This window comes from Protopterus annectens, chromosome 5.part0, assembly GCF_019279795.1.
Source record: "Protopterus annectens isolate FY-2018-M chromosome 5.part0, PAN1.0, whole genome shotgun sequence".
Taxonomy (NCBI): Eukaryota; Metazoa; Chordata; order Ceratodontiformes; family Protopteridae; genus Protopterus; species Protopterus annectens.
In genome coordinates this window covers 31,693,882-31,711,417 of record NC_056735.1, presented here as the reverse complement: position 1 = coordinate 31,711,417, position 17,536 = coordinate 31,693,882, and positions in this window count along the sequence as shown.

Here is a 17,536-nt window from a genome sequence, read left to right as displayed (position 1 = left end):
AGTCATATGCTATTACCATTATCTTGCTATACAATACTAATATCTCCCCTCCTACATCATGTTGTAACTTAATTTTTTGTGTCTCTTGAACTCTTTACAAACATATACAATACTAAAATTTCCCTTCCGACATAATTGTATAGTTTATTCCATACAATTGCATTATGTATCTTAAACTCCTTGCAAACCTTTCTTTACTGAAATTTAAGAACACCAAACTTCTTTACAATGTTTTCTCTACTGCAATATCAATTCATTTGCTTTCTGCAAGATTTTAGAGCTGGAACAACTGAATATAGACTTGCAATTGTTGATGTAAATACTTTACTCTATATACCTGTATTGTAGCTGTTTGTTTTTCATGGTAAACGTAACTGTTGTTTTTCTCAGAACAGTCTGAAATTCACTTCTAAATATAAATGTAATGGATCTTTTCTCCAAGGGCCTCCATGGAAAGGGACTCTAATCACTCAGACATTCCCAGCCAACAAAGAAAAATAAATAAATAAACAGTGATAACACTACTCTGTTCCAATTTTTAACACTGATATATCACCTGTCTCAGGATGTCTTCCTCACTGTTCATTTAAATATCAGGATCTGGTACCACCATCCTGAGAACCTGACATTCTTTGAAATAGGTATTAAACTTTACTTAGGTATTAAACTTTACTTAGGTATTAAACATTACTTAAGAGTTAAACTTTACTTAGGTATTAAACTGTACTTAGGTATTAAACTTTACTTAGGTATTAAACTTTACTTGGCTATTAAACTTTACTTAGGTATTAAACTTTACTTAGCTATTACACTTTACGTAGGTATTACACTTTACTTAGATATTAAACTTTACTTAGCTATTAAACTTTACTTAGATATTAAACTTTAGGTATTAAACGTTACTTAGGTATTAAACTTTACTTAGGTATTAAACTGTACTTAGGTATTAAACTTTACTTAGGTATTAAACTTTACTTGGCTATTAAACTTTACTTAACTATTAATCTTTACTTAGGTATTAAACTTTACTTAGGTATTAAACTTTATTTAGGTATTAAACGTTACTTAGGTATTAAACTGTATTTAGATATTAAACTTTACTTAGGTATTAAACTTTACTTAGGTATTAAACTTTAGGTATTAAACGTTACTTAGGTATTAAACTTTACTTAGGTATTAAACTGTACTTAGGTATTAAACTGTACTTAGCTATTAAACTTTACTTAGGTATTAAACGTTACTTAGGTATTATTTACTTAGATATTAAACATTACTATTACTTTTCATTTACTCTCTTTCAAGCCTTCAGATGTTACAGAAATGAATGACCTTACAAAAAGGACGAAAAGAGTGTGGTAGTACTGACCACCTAACATATACTATGCAACTTAATGACTGCATCCTCTTCCATTAATGAATCTGTTCAAAGCTGAATTCTTCCTGAAGTGATTATAAGACGTCATAAGAAGTCAACACTTTATGTGCACATAAATTCCTGCTTCATCCTTACTTCAGAAAGTCATACGCACAAGTGAGGAGATCATTACTCAGTGCAGTAGGAAACATCAATTTATGCTGTGCACTTTAATGCAATCAAGTAAGCCCAGTTGCTGGAGAAAGCACCATGACCAGTGTGGACATTTGTTACTGGCACTTGTTTTCTCACTTACTTAGGATATGGAGGGATGACACAGTGCAAGATGAAGGCATTCTGGGACTCCTGGTGAAAGCTGCATGACTGAGATATCCTTAAAACTTGAGTGAATACATCTTCCCATGGACATCATCACACCTCCCTCCAAGTATACATGATAACATGCATGCTGCATACCTTTGATCTACTGTATGTTATCCTCATAGTGGAACTAGGGAAAAGAAGGTAAACATGCTCGCATAACTCCTGGTCATGGATGAAGGGACTTGCATTTCTTCTATCCAACTGTTATATTATGAGAATTAGATGTGTCCAACTTTATAATGGACAATAAGGAGATACATGGAGTAGTGTGCAAGATAGGAGGGCAAATTGGAAGGCTGAAGGTACTGTGCCACAACCTGAAAAGAGACAAAGACAAGTATGCAAAAATGAGTAAACATTGCTCCATCGAATTTTATCTGACCTTCAGAAATAAAATTTCTGGGTTCCACCTAGCACAATGTTCATTCATGTAGTAGAGTAAGAATCCCCTATAGTTACTTGCTTTAAACATACTAGATCTTTCTGCTCAAACAGTGATGGTCAATATATGACTTTCGGCTTTTCCCAGTTAGGGGTTGCCACAGCGGAACTCTGGACTGCTCATGATTGGCAGTGGATTTTTACGGTGCCAGGTTGCCAGCCCGACGCCCAACCTTCAACAAAGGCATGCCCATTTACACTCACATCTACCTGCATGTCTTTAACGTCACTCGACTACGGGGAGGACATGCAGACTCCACACAGAAGGCGCTCCAGCTAAGATTCGAACGGGAGAACCTCTTGCTGTGAGGCGACAACAATAACCGCTGCATCACCGCGGCTTCTCAAACAGTGATGGTCAGTATTGCTCTTTATATCCTCTGCCAAAAGTTTCTCCATAAGAATAATTATTACCCTGAAAATCAAGAAGGGTACGAGCATATAACTTTCAATGTTAGTCAAGGAATGCCTTACGTGGTTTGAGCAGAAGAGGTTTCCAGGAAGCTGTGGCCTCTGTGCTACTTGTATACTAGCTTAACCTTATAAAAAGGAAGTGCAGCACATACAAGAAGAATTATCTAAAACTTAACAGGCTTGATGTAATCCATGTGTTTTCTAGGACAATATAAATGAAATATCATGTTATGCAAATGTATCTTCCACATTGCAGAGTAGAGTAGATGCCATTTTCACCACAGTCACTTACTTCATCTCTGATGAATTGTACATCACCACCTTGAGAACACTCAACTCTGCTGTCTAGCATGCCAGGGAGACAGTCTTCCCTTCTGATCCTTGAGTACTCGCTTTCTTTCTCTTTTTCAATGAATTGGAGAAAAATGAGAAGAGGCCTGCTCTATGGCATAGAGGGAATGTAACCCAGACTGTGACCCAGATGAGTAGAGTTTGATTAAGGACTTGGGTGATGGAGGTTGTCTGCAAAGTGAGCAGCGTATGTCAGCTAAACCACCCTGGAGAGAGGGTTTGGGGTTTCTATTTGTATCTGGATGCTCCCTGTTGGAGACCTTTTTTGTGATTTGCAGCACATCTGCCTCCTCTCCAAAGAGGGTTAAAAAATAATATTTGGGGAAGTAAGATGAGAAACCATGGCTCATTCCCCCGACTCACTGGAAGCTACCTTGAAGGATACTTTTCAGGTGGCCTGGAAGCTTTCAGATTCTACTCTCCAGCTTCAAAAAGGGACATATACTGGTACTGCAAACAATAAAACACAATAAAAACAGAATGACATAAAATGTTGAAGACAGACTTTAAAACAGAGTGAATCAAGACCAAAGTAACTACTAATTATGAAGGTTGTTATCAAACAACAGACTGAAGAAATAAGATTTAAGGGAATCTTAAAGGAACCTAGTGAGGGACACTCCCAAAGCCAATCAGTTAGAAAATTACAACACTTCACTGCTTGATGAGTAAGAAATCATGCATCAGAAGACTCAAGCCATATTTCTAGAACCACTAAGAGCACCAAGTGTACAGATCACACTGACCTAGGAGGGCAATAGGGAACAGCAAACTTCATCATGGAAGGCACAGAGCAAGGTCTTGTGGGAAAAAGGCCAAGTTTAAGAGTCTAAAAATTACATGGGAGCAGACAGGGAGCCAATGGAGCCTCTAGAGAGTGTGGGAGTTATACTCTGGTACTGATAAGCACCAGTAAATGTCCAGGCTGCAGGGTTTTGCACTGGTTGTAACTGGTTAGTCTTAGTTTGGGAAATGCATGTTACAAGGCTTTGCAATGATAAACATGAAAAGAAACCAAAACATGGATGATGGTACTGCGGTATTGTGACATTATCAAATACTTTGTCCTGACAATCTTCATCAGAAGAAAACAAGATGTAACTACAGTGGTCCTTAAGAGTCTGCTGAATTTTAAGAACAGCTCCAAGATTGCATATTTTAGGTATAAGCTCTAGCCTACCACTACACTAATGAATATGGATAGGCAAAGCTTTAGCTTTTTACGTTTGGTTTCAACTATTTATTAATAAGTTAAGAATTGACTGGATTTTAATTCATTTGGAAAAGAATAAATACTTGTCAAATGTTCCTGAGGGACAGCGAGATAATACTAAGTATCACCATTTAATAATGGTAAGGCAAATCTCTTTCTCTAGTGAGGTCTGTAAAGGGCAGGATAAATGCATTGAAAAGTAGTGCACCTAAATCAAACCATGTCGTTTTCCACATTCCAGAGACTAAGAAGCTGGAGGAATTAACAGGTGCATATCGTCAGAAGGAAGGAGGCAAATCAATCTAGAATAGAAGATCTGATGCTGTAGTATTTATATGGACTTTCAATAAGCATATATATCACCATTTACATTGTCCAAAGACACCAGGAGGTTGGGAAGGATAAAAAAAAAAAAGTAAAACAAATGTTGATCTCTAGCTACAAGGAGATAATTCATATCTAAATAAGAGTGGTGTTAGTATTAGTACCGATCTCACTTACTTCAAGCCCCATATCTCATTCGTATGTATTTGGCAAGTTTCGCTAATTCCTGTCCTGTCACGATAGCTAGCCCATATGTCTGATTATTGTCTATACATTTGTTGTGATACAATATGCTTTGTACACTGCAAGCTAAGATGCACAATCTGATGAACTTTAGTGAAATGTACTTGTCCTGTTCGATTCTCAGCTAGAGCGTCTTGTGTGTGGAAACATGCATGAATGGGCGTACCTTCGTTGAAGCTTGTGCATCAGGGCCGGCAACTCAGCACGTAAAAATCTACTGCCAATCATTAGCGGACCGGAGTTCCGCTGTGGCGACCCCTAACCGGGAAAAGCCGAAAGACACAACAACAACTTCTAGCATTCTTAGTTCTGTATACTGCAAGTTATAAAGGTACTTCTTGTTTATAATATGCAGAAAAATAATCCAGGTGATGATCAGACCATATGGCCAGTTCCACTGCCATGTAATTGGCTGCTATATCAGTTGGAATATCATGACCAAAATGTATCCGAATTATTTAGACAGGTATCTACCCGAAAAAAAAAATCCTTCATAATAATAATAAGGAATTTCTGGCCAAATCAGTTGCTAAAGTTGCTGATGTTAGGTAACTCTTACCGGAATGTCCTCACAAAACTGCATGGAGTAGACAGTAGATGCAGAAATGCCTAAACTTTGTTATTGCACCAATATATTCTTCATGGCCATGTTCAGGGTAAGAGAATATCGTTCTACATATGTGACTGATGTCAAGAGCAACATGCACTTAATGTATTTGAACATTTAAGGTCTTTGATGCTACTAAGGTTCATAGGTTCACAAATTCTTACAAAACCTATGGCAAAAAGACACTATCAGGAAGTTCACTCGTATCACCCAGGACTGGTGGCAATCTAGCAGTCCCCTCTGTTAATCAGATTTTCTCCACATATACCTGATGAAAATTTGTTCATAGGTTCATAGGTAGGTACTAGGCTATTGGCCCTAGGGCCTATACAAGCCTAGCCAAAAATGTACCCTGGCTTTCGCCACCCAAGAAAATTATTTTCCTGTGCCCCTGTCAAGCAGAACCACAGAAGTGATCCCCGGGGTGAATTTCCTATTACCCATCCAATCATCAAGATTTTTCTTGAAGAGTGCTAATGAGGAGCTCTGTTTGACATAGATAGGTAGTCTGTTCCAGAGTATGGGAAGTCTCTGGGACAGGAATCTATCCCTCTAGAATGTTCTGTTTATTGTGGTGACAAGGTTTAGGTCCCTAGAGCGTGTAGCTCGGAGGGATTGGGATTTCTTTAAATGAAGCATGTCCAACAGCTCTGGGTTTGACATAGCTTTGTATGTTAGGCAGAGATCGCATCTGAGTAGGCGATATGCGATGGAGTAAAGCTGGAGTTTTTTGAGACGGTCTGTGTAAGGCATCTGTTTGAGGCCAGTAATCCTCTTTGTGAGGTATTTTTGTGGCCTTTCCAGTTGTTGTAGATGTCTTTTGAGGTACATATCAAAAGGGGAGTTGTACTAATGAGTGATGAGTAGAGGGGACAATGACCTCTTTTTTTCTGGATGAGAAGCCTTTTGTGATGAGGTGTGCCATGTAGAAGGATTTCCTGACCACTTTGGCGATGTGATTATCAAATGAGAGACTACTGTCCACCTGTGTCCCAAGGTCTCTTATCATACTTTCGGTGTTAAGTAGACTACCGCCTATGTGGTAGTTCATGGGTACAGAATTTTTACCAAAGGGGATGACAATGCACTTTTTGGCATTGAGATTGAGACCATGTCTTTGACACCAGGCATCTGTCTCAGTGAGGCCCTTTTGTAGGATGTCCACATCGTTAGGAGTTTCAGTTATGGCTCCTAGTTTGCAGTCATCTGTGAATTTAGTTAGCCAAAGACCTTCTGTGTTAGCCTGTACTTCAGAGAAGTAGATACTAAACAGGAGAGGACCCAGGACTGAACCCTGTGGTACTCCACTTGTCACTGGTCTGAAGTCTGATTTGGAGTCTGCTACTTTCACAGTGTGGGTTCTTTCAGTAAGCCAGTTGGCAACCCATCTTGTGACATAGGGATTTATACCTAGTTTAGTGAGTTTATCTATAATTTTAGAGTGGGGGATGGTGTTGAACGCCTTGGCGAGATCTAGATAAGCTGTGTGAACCACCTTAACCTCATCTATGGCTTTGGTGACTACTTCAAAGAAGTCTATTAGGTTTAGGAGACATGATCTGCCTTTTACAAACCCAAACTGTGTGGGGTCCAGGGTTTGGAGATCTCCAATGTCTTTGTTTATGAGATCCATGATGATACGTTCCATGGTCTTGCAGACGAGGCTCGTCAGGCTAATGGGGCGGTAGTTCCCGGGGTCTGTTGTGGCCCCCCCTTTGTGGAGTGGGATAACTGTCATGGTGCACCATTCAATGGGCACAAAGCCTGAGGTGAGGCTATGATTGAACATGGTACTCAGGTGGGGTGCCAGTTCATTCTGTAGTTCATGTAGAAAGCAGCCTGGGATGTTGTCAGGTCCCACGGATGCTGTGTTCTTGGCTTTGGAGAGTGAAGTTTTTACCTGTGCAACCGTGATTACAGGAACTTTGCATTCTTCTGGTATAAAGATGGGCCCTTTAGGGGGTGAGAGGGGGGTAAAGTTAGCATTGAACCTATCTGCCAGGATGTTGGCAATATCAGTTGGTTCTGTATATTTAGTGTCATTGTGCTGTAACTCAGAGCAGATCTGAGTGTTGCCATTGAGATTTTTGACATAGCTATAGAATGCTTTGTGGTTGTCATAACTAGCTTTGGAGGATTTTATGAGGGATCTCAGCTTCTTACTGAGGCTGACCAGGGAGTTCCTCCAATCATGGGATTTTACTCTTTTTTGGCAACAGTTTCTTTCTTCTGTTGTAGAGTTTGTTTATGGCAGAAGACCACCAGATTGGCTCCCTTTTTTTGGAGAATAGCATCTTGGTTCTGTTAGGGATAGCACGATCCATGCACTCGTGTAAGTGCTTATAAAGTGCATTTGTGTAGAATTCAGCAGTCGTACCTCTATTGCCCATCTGCATGGGTGTCATGAAGTTTGCCTCTTCTGTCTTAAGAAGTGTGAAGTTGGCTTTGGAGAAATTTTTTACGGTTGTTTTCCTAATGGAGGGTGGGAGCGGGATGTGGATGTCTAGGGTGATTAGCTTGTGGTCGGATCTGACCAACGAGGAGCTGACCTCTGGTGTGGAACACTGGTCACCCATGTTGGTGATGACCAGGTCTAGGATATTGCTGGCTCTGGTGGGGGTGTGGATAAGTTGATCTAAAGCATTGGAATTGATGATTTCCAGAAAACGTTGAGCAAAAGAGTTGGTACACGAGTAGTTTTCCCAGTTAATGGTAGGGTAGTTGACATCGCCCATTATTAGAGTGTTGGGTTGTACCTTAATATTTTCCAGTGTATCAAGAAAAGAGGAGTGGGAATGCTGGGGCATGGTGGGGGGTCTGTAGCAAGCTACAATCTGGATTGTGGTTTTGCCCAGAGTTAGTTGAACTTGGATAATCTCGAATGCATTATTCTGAGCAACTAGCTTGGAGGTGTGGATATCCTTAATGAATATGGACATGCCTCCACCTTTAGTGTTTCGGTCCAGGTTTGGTGGCCGAAAGGTGTGGTATGAATTATAGCCTGGTAATGCAGGGGTGCTCTCTGGGACTTTGATCTAGGTCTCTGTCACTGCACAGATGTCAATGTTCTCCATTTTAAGGAGTGCCTCGAATGAGTGCATTTTGAGGTTTAGACTTCTAGCATTGAGTAGCATTACCCTCAGATTTTGCTTGCTTGTACCTGTTATGGTGGTGAATTTGTCATTTGAACCTTGCCTAAAAAAGGCACTATAGGGGTGGCAAGAGCCTTTGCCAGTATCTGGAATCCCAAGGGCGACAGGTGCAGGCCATCTCTGGCAAAGCAGCGTAGTCTGTCGATCATGTCATCCCAGGCAGACAGATACTGGATTCCCTTAGAATGACACCAGAAGCTTAGCCAATTGTTAAAGTCAATCATTTTGTCCTTGTACTGTGGTGTCATTCTGGGTGATGGCAGGATGCTACTTAGGGCTAGGGTCATACCGGCCTGGGCTACAAGATCAGAGAGCTCCTCCATGTCTCTTTTCATGTAGTCCAGGGAGGTACATCTCAGGTCATTCACACCAACATGGACAATGACAGAGTCATATTTGTACTTATTGTGGAGTGAACTGAGTGTGTGCATTATGTGGCGGATCCTGGCACCTGACAGGCAGCTGACAGTAACTTTTTCCTTGTTTAGCCTGGTGAGTGGAACATCAGTGTGCCTGACTATAGAGTCACCTATGACTGGAGTGTTGGGTACGTTATGCCTTATGGGCTGTAGTTGAGTGGCACACTGAGTATGTGGGCTATGTGTCATTTGGGTTGTGTTGGGGGGTGGAGGTTGCTTGCACTTCTGCTTTGGAGGTCTCTGTTGTTTGGGCAGATTAGTACTGAGAGCCTCCATGAATGTAGGTGTGTGTTTTGTGGTTCTGTGTGTGTGTTTTGGTGGTGTAGGTTTTGAGGGACTATGTGATGAGTGTGGTGCGGTGCAAGTGTTTACCTTCTCCTCTTGACTGTCTAGGCCAGTCTTTGGTAAAGAGAGCTTTGCTTCCAGTTTGGCTATATAAGTGCATCTCTCACAGATCGTAGTGTTGGGTGGTAGGAGGAGAGGGTTGTCTGTGTACATGAGGCAATTGCTGCATTGTCCCAAGATGCCCAGATTCATCAGGTAGACAGGAGAAAACACCAGGAGCTGACCTTTAGACATGCCTGAATAGGTGCTTATTTATTAAGTACTAAAAACTGTTTTCCTCTAGACAAGTGAGGAAAGTTGAGTGCTGTAGTAATTTGTAACTTAATATAGTGCTTACAATGAGTTCTGAACAAGTGCTGAGATCAAAGAAACAGATGAGTGCTAAAACTAAAAAGCTGGCTAATTGCAAGGGAAATTTTGAAAAACAGACTTTATGGCACCAGGAATAGTTTAACCCCAGTTAAGTGGGGGGGGGGGGGCTTAGGAGCTCACAAACAGTCCTGGACACAGCAAATCCATATCTGACCTGCCACAGGAAAGGGGGAAAGCAAGCTTAGAATTTTTTTTTCAGTAAAGTGGAAATGGAGAAAGCTGGAGCAGAAGTTAATTCAACGTTAAGAATCTGAGTGGGTTGGCCTTCACAAATGTTCTCTATTAGATTGAGTGAACTAATAACACTAGACTGGGAGGAGTGTTACAAATCAAATATACAGTATGGGCGGGCAACTGCAAAGCCACCAAGTATAACAGCACACAACACTAGGGAAGGTGGGTGGGAAAAATTACAGTTCCTAGCTGTAGCCACTAAATGAAAGTTTTAAACAGATCAAGGAGCAGACTCGAGAATGCTTTTAATAGACAAAAATGCACAGAAAAGTTCAGATAGAGCACTCACAAACAGAAAATACAACTCTCAGTATGAAAATGCAGTTTACAGTTAAGTAATGTTAAAACAGTTTAAAACAGTACATAAATGCAGTGAAACAATAAAAAAAGCTTTACAACAGTGCAGAAATATAGTAGATCAACTGTATAGCACAATTATAAGCATTTCAGAAGTGCAATTCAGTGAAATAAGTGTAAGAAATAACTTCGCCTGCTCTGGGAATTTTAAGGAATTTCTACTTATGCAATGCAATCCAGAGCTTGACAATACAAGCAGAACCTTTATAAGACACAGGGTTTATATACCAGTAAGAATGGAAGAGTTGGAAGATCAAATTACTACTCAGCCCCTGCTATTACCCAATCACTCGTACTACAGAAGGTCAGGAGGCCTTGTTACTCTCAATAATAATGAAGACAATCAGCAGAAAATGGCTGCCAGAAACACAGGAAACTCAAACAAAACTACCAGCCTAGACAACAGGCCTCTATCAAGATTATGCCACCTGAGCAGAACACAGAAACCTCACTTTAAAAGCATAGAAAGAACACCCACAAAGAGAAAATACAAGTCTCAGTATGAAAAAGCAGTTTACAATTTAGTAATTTAAATAAAAAAAGCAATTACAGTAATGCACACTATTACAGTTCCTAGCTGTAGCCACTAAATGAAAGTTTTAAACAGATCAAGGAGCAGACTCGAGAATGCTTTTAACAGACAAAAATGCACAGAAAAGTTCAGATAGAGCACTCACAAACAGAAAATGCAACTCTCAGTATGAAAAAGCAGTTTACAGTTAAGTAATGTTAAAACAGTTTAAAACAGTACATAAATGCAGTGAAACAATAAAAAAAGCTTTATAACAGTGCAAAAATATAGTAGATCAACTGTATAGCACAATTATTCCCCATCCAGTCATTCAAACTGTTTTTAAAGGTTGCTATGGAAATTCTCTACTTGATAGGTAAGGGCAGCCTATTCCAGAAATGGTGTATACATTGGCGTAGGTATCTGTCACACCTTCTGGTTTTACTGATGTGATGGTGTGGTGTAGGTTTAGGTCTCTAGAGTGGGTGCTTGCTTTACCACTTGTATTCTTTAGGTGAAGGAGTTCAAAGAGGGCTTGGTCATTCATAGCACAGAAAGCTAAGCAGAAATAACCTCTCCATAGCCTGTACAACACAACTAGTATAGTGACAGAGCTTTAAGTCTATCAGATAAACTAATAACAGTGAGACCTGCAATCTTTTGGCAAGGATACATTAAGGTCCATCAGGCTGATTTTGGTGAGGTACATGCCAAAGAGTGTGCTATATTCAATGATGGGCCTAATAGGCCATTTCAATGGCATACAGAGATAAAACCCTAACTATGATCCAGCCAGGTTTGTTTAGTGGCTCAGATGGCTGACGCCCTGGCAGGAATGGGTGGGCGGGTCCACAGATGTCCATGGTGATGATCCCTGATGAAGGCTGGGGACATCACAAGCCGGGAGTGCCTGCATGAGGGATTTATGGGTGTAAATATGGCTGAGGTGTTGCAGAGGCAGGGTGAAATGTCACACATCTTCACTGCATGTCCCCTAGGCTAAATGATGGATCCACATTGGGGAAGGGGGATTGAAATGGGTAGGCCATAAAAAGTAAACCCCCTGATGAATGTACAGATGTGCTGAGCCCCTGATTGGCTTGTTCTGTGACCCTGCCCAACATTACACTGGATTAAGTCTGGGGTGGGGGGTCAGTAGCTGGTAGACCCGGTATGGACAAGTCCTTTGTGTTGGGGTGGTACAAATGATGGACAGAAGAGGAAGGCGAAAAAAAGATGCCCCCTAATAAGGGATTTACTAAGCATAACAGACACATAGTGGTCATACCTCTGAAGATGTTAGCATGGGACAGTATAGGCCTAGCACTAACAAATTCCGGTACACAGCTACGCAGAACAGTTTCATATAATGTGGACTTACATAACTACCAATGTGTTCTGTAAACAGATTTGGTAATACATTGCATGCTGTAGGTGGATTGGACACTCTAAATTGGCCCTAGGCGTGAGTGCGTGCATGTGTGTTCCTTCTGTGGAAGGTTGGGCGCCGGGCTGGCAACTCAACACTGTAAAACTCCACTGCCAATCATGAGCAGGCAGGTGATCTGCTGTGGTGACCTCTAACCGGGAAAAGCCAAAAGAAGAAGAAGATTTATCTTGTAATCATGTGGCAGACAGATTAAGCAGTTCTAAGTACATTATAAAAAATTGTGACAGTTGGGAGGTATGATAGTGGTCAAAGGCGAATCTGTTTTCAACATATGTGTCTAAGTCCCTGATGACTGTATCAAATTTAAATGGAATGCTTTTTCTAGCAGACTGGCAAGTATAGTCAGATGAAAGATAGATCTAAGGGAAACTCAATGTTAGAGCTTTTAGGGGAGGAATAACAAGACCATATCCTTCAGGTAAGTGGTAAAACATATCTGTGCAGGGAGAGAATTCACAACAAAGGCTAGGAGGGTTGCTAACAAGGAAGATGCCATTTTTAGATGATAAGCATTTGTAAGGACTGTGAGACAGGTTTTAGCAGCCAAGGCAATGAAAAGATTGTAAAATTGTCTTCCAGATATTTATTTATTTGCCTTTGTTTACTGGGAAAGTCTGTCTGGGTAATACCCATTTTCAGGAGAGGCCCATGTAGAAAAGCTCCATTTGTTTACACTACATTATACTTAGTTACAGTTAAACACATAGTAGTTACATTTCTAGTTACATTTATACACAAACAGTAGTTACATTTATACATTCTAAGATTTTACAGAGGTGGAAATTACTAAACAGACAGCCCATGTGCAACTTAGTGGATTGTACAGGCAGCAGTTTTGTATAAAATTGTTTTGTCATTTCAGTGTGAGGTTGAGGGTATTCTGTTTAAGGTGAGTATTTGGAGAGAATCGTATGATGAGCACAAAGTCTTAACCTGGTAATGAGCATGCGCAGGACGAGGACTGGTTAAGGTGTTTATTAAGCAGTAGTTAAAATACTGAGTTTGTCGGAGAGTTTTATTTGTGTGTTTGTAATTTTATTTCTAAAACAGAAGTGTCTCTGAATAATGGTGACTGAGAAGTTCTGCAGATACAGATGGAGTGAAGTAAGTGTGCCTGCTAAAGGTGAAATAGTAAGTTGGCACTAGGGGGTTTAAAGAGGAGGAAGCAATTCCTGGAGAGGTGCGGGGAGGAGTATTTAAGAAGTAGATGAAGATAGTGTTAGCAGGCTGATAGGAGGAGCAGGGAAGGAGTATTATAGGAAAATTGAAAGACCATTATATAGGATTATATATATATATATATATATATATATATATATATATATATAGGATAGGGGAAATATCAATCAACTCTTCAGGTGAGTTCATCACAGTCTTTAATCAGGGATCTTTTGTTGCTGGATATGGAGAGCTCACCCCACCTCCTTCCTAGCACAGCAAAAATTGGTACCTACAGGAAAGAGGGTAACATATACAATAGTTCAAGCTAAGGGTAGTGATCCTCACCCTTCAGGCTTTGGAAGGGGCACTGAGACCTGTCCTACTTCAGCCTGGACACAAGGCTGTGGTATGATACATGAACAAACATGATGACCAGCACTCATGCCCATGGGGCAGATAAGTAAAAAAGGCCTTCATTGAGTCATAGAATGCAACATCACCATTACCACTGTTCACATCACAGGTGAGGTAAGGTTACTGGGGAGGGGGGGGGTCATTAGATAGATTTCTAGCCCTCTGCTTTAGCTGAGGACAATGGACATATGCTAACCTCAATTCCACATGAGAAAATGTGGTTATTTCGATTTACCTTCATAATGTTGAAAGTAGATGTGCAGACAGTGGAACCATTTCAGTGAATTCTGTACCACTGACATGTCAGAAAGCTGAGCAAAACAGTGAACGTCAACATTTCTGACTATTCCACACCTGAAACAAGTGCTACCATCGGTAAAAGAGGGAGTGATATTTTGCCATTCAGAATATTGGTGTTCGTGGTTTTGAGAAGTCGCAGTTCAGAGTTCTCGGACATTGTTTCATTGATGTGCCTGTCAACATTATGAAAGTAAACAGGTTATTTCTAGTTCTACTAATTTCAGCAGGGCAAGAAGGGGGTGTTGGAAGATCTATTATTTCCTCATAACATCGGAGAGACTTCTTGTAAGTTTTTCTACCTTTCCGTCTCATGCTGCACCTATTTTAAAATTCAGAGACGTAAAGGCCAAACTCACTCTTATTATCCTTTAGTGAATGCAAAGGGTTTGGATCCAGGTTCTCAGGTCTTTGAAAGCAGAGGACCGTATGCCAGTACAAGCCAAAGACATCTGCCTCCTTTAGAGCAACAACCATCTTTATCTCCATGCATAATTTTTAACTATCTCACTTGCTTACATTGGGCTTTCCAGCAGAAGTTTCAGAGGTGGTAGAGATTCACAATCTAGATAGAGAGTAGCCTATATTGCCTCAGTCACTTACACTTCAGGTAAGTCTGATCTACCCGAGAATCCAGCTTGCCATGAGTCTTACCTCACAGCCAGTGGGCATACTTCCACGCTTTTGTTGCGTCACAACACTGTGTTAGATAGGACAGTTTTCTAGTCCTGGCTTGTTAAGCAATTTCTGTCAATTGTTCTGCATGTATGTCAACTACTGTACAACCACCTTCCTCCTTGGGGCCTGCACTTCATGACTAACATACTTACCCACCCTTGATTGAAATATTTTTTTTGGCAGATCTGCAGTTTATCTCTTAAAAGGAATATTTTGATGGCAATTGTTTTCACCAGTAAAAAACACAGAGCTTGTATTCATAAAGAATGATATTTGGTTTGTTCCTATTTGGGATTCTTCCCATCAGCTGCCCACTTCAGAGTGCTTTTGAAGTTAGATCTAACAGATTTGAACTCATCATACTAGTTGTTCCATAAGATGACCACCTACAGTGAGCGTTCGTGGCACTTCTGCCTTGTCCCTGTATCTACGTGGCTTCATCATGCACTAGAGTTGATGTTTTTTTCTGTAAGTCAGGCATGCCTAGAAAAGTATATTTTTGTCTATGTGTTTGTCTTACGTGTGCTCATTCTGTGCGTGGGTAGCAAGATGGACATTGTAAGGGCTGGACAGTCTTTTTAGCCTGGTGTGTATCATCATGATATATACCAGCAGGAATGCATATGTCTATAGGTCCATAGGCAAGTACTAGGTCAGATGGCTTTGTGGACCATTATAAGCCTAGCTGTTTCCCTTGGTGAGAATTAAACCCTAGCCTGTACCTCTTGTCTATGACGTAAACACCTTAGCCATTATGATAACCTCTAACTGCATGTGGGAGTGATAGTGATTTCATAAAATGTGCTAAACTGGACATACCAGAAGAAGAAATTACCTACAGTAGATAATCTGAGACTGTTATCACCATCTAAATATCTTGAACATGCTCCATATTCAACCCTGTCCTTCATTACCCATTTTGAGCAACTGTAAGAAAAAAATAGGCAGTCATTTAGACCATATAGATATAGGGTTACTTATATCTGAAGGCAGGTCTTACACTGTTAAAAGCATAGCATTATTTGCACAGCTGGAATATGGTCTGTAATTAACTGCATAAATTCTGCAAAACAGAACTGCAAAATGTGTGCTTCTGTCCATAGCTTATGTGATCAACAATGTTATGTTCATTTAGACCTCCCGTCATCCCAATCAACACTGGAATGGAACACTTATATATGCTGACATATAAACTCCTTAACCCTGAGTACAAGCACATTGATTTTTGTGAAATGATAAATTAATATTACTCACTATGCTCTTCAGTTTCCACTCAGAACTTCTAAGTTGTATTGATACATGCATGCTCTCTTCTACAAGTACGGTTTGCTCTTGCCTAACCTCTGAAATCTGGAATAAACTTCCTGCAGATAAATGTTATGTTTGTGACCTTAATATCTGCAAGCATTACACACCACAGAAACATAAGGCTCGGCCTCCAAATATTTCCCTGGAAACCTTGTCCTCATTTGGAAATATGTCCAGGCTGGTACCGTTTTGAACTGAATATCATGAGATGGAAAGAGACTGCAAAAGGAAAGGAAAGCTGAAGACAAAAAAATGTTTCAAAGACAAGTCTCTATGCATGTACTTAGAATATCCTTTGCTTGTTTTCCTATGCAATGAAAACACTGAAGATGATTTTTTAGTTTTTGTTTTACCTATTGTCCACTAGACAAAGTCTCCATTTAGGGGCAACCTGGGAGTACTTTCTGGTTTAGTGACTTGCTCGGAGTCAGCAAATGAACGTGGAAGGAATCAAACCCTGTGCCACAGGCACAGGAAGCAGATCATTAGCAGCTCAGACCTGTTAAGACATTTTTATTTCAGACCACACAGGAACAGAATGGATCCAGGAACAGAAAACAGCAACACTGTAGTAAATATCCAAAGACTTTATTTGTCCACGAGAACAGAGATTAAGCGCTTTCATATAAGGGCTTTCATATAATCTGACGGAGTATTTATATGAAGGCGCTTAATCTCTGTTCTTGTGGACAAATACATTCTTTGGATATTTACTACAGTGTTGCTGTTTTCTGTTCCTGGATCCATTCTGTTCCTGTGTGGTTTGTGCCTTTTACATGCTTTTGTGTTTGGTTCTACATTTTTATTTCAGACCTGTTAATTATAAATTGGCTGTGTTATATCCTTTGGCTTTTTGTCATGTCTTAAAAGTGACCAATGGCACAATGGGATTAGTGCACTGACCAAGTTCAACACATTTTATTGATTAATTATTTAAAGAGAGTCAACTATTTCCCTACTAAACCAGGACATTCATTTGTTATCTCTACAGAGGAGCTGCAATCTAAACAGCAAATGGAATAAAGGAATATGAAGTACTAATTAATGAACATTACAAAATGTTGTATGTCCAGTGAATTTCAACCTTCTGATATACATTTTTTTCTATTTTTTAATCTAAGTAAGTGAACTGCGTATTTCAGCCACGAAACCTGGGACATAGTATGAATATGTGAGGATCTGACATGATAAATGAAATACCTTGTAGAATAGGTTTAGGGAACTTGTTATGTGACAAGTGTTGAAGCCATGAGTCATGAAATTTGTTCCTTATTCCTTCTGTGTACTGTTCCATTTATCAGACAAAGCAGCCCCCCCAAATTGCATTTATCTATGTTTCCATACCTTTTAATATGGATTACTGTTGCACATTCATTTTATAATGCAGTAATCAAACATGGCAACTCATAATCAAGGTATAATATAAGTTATGCAAGTTTTTATGAACATTCCATCATATGGAAAGTCTTCCAATGTAGTTCTGAAGTAAAATTTTCTCATTTGCTTA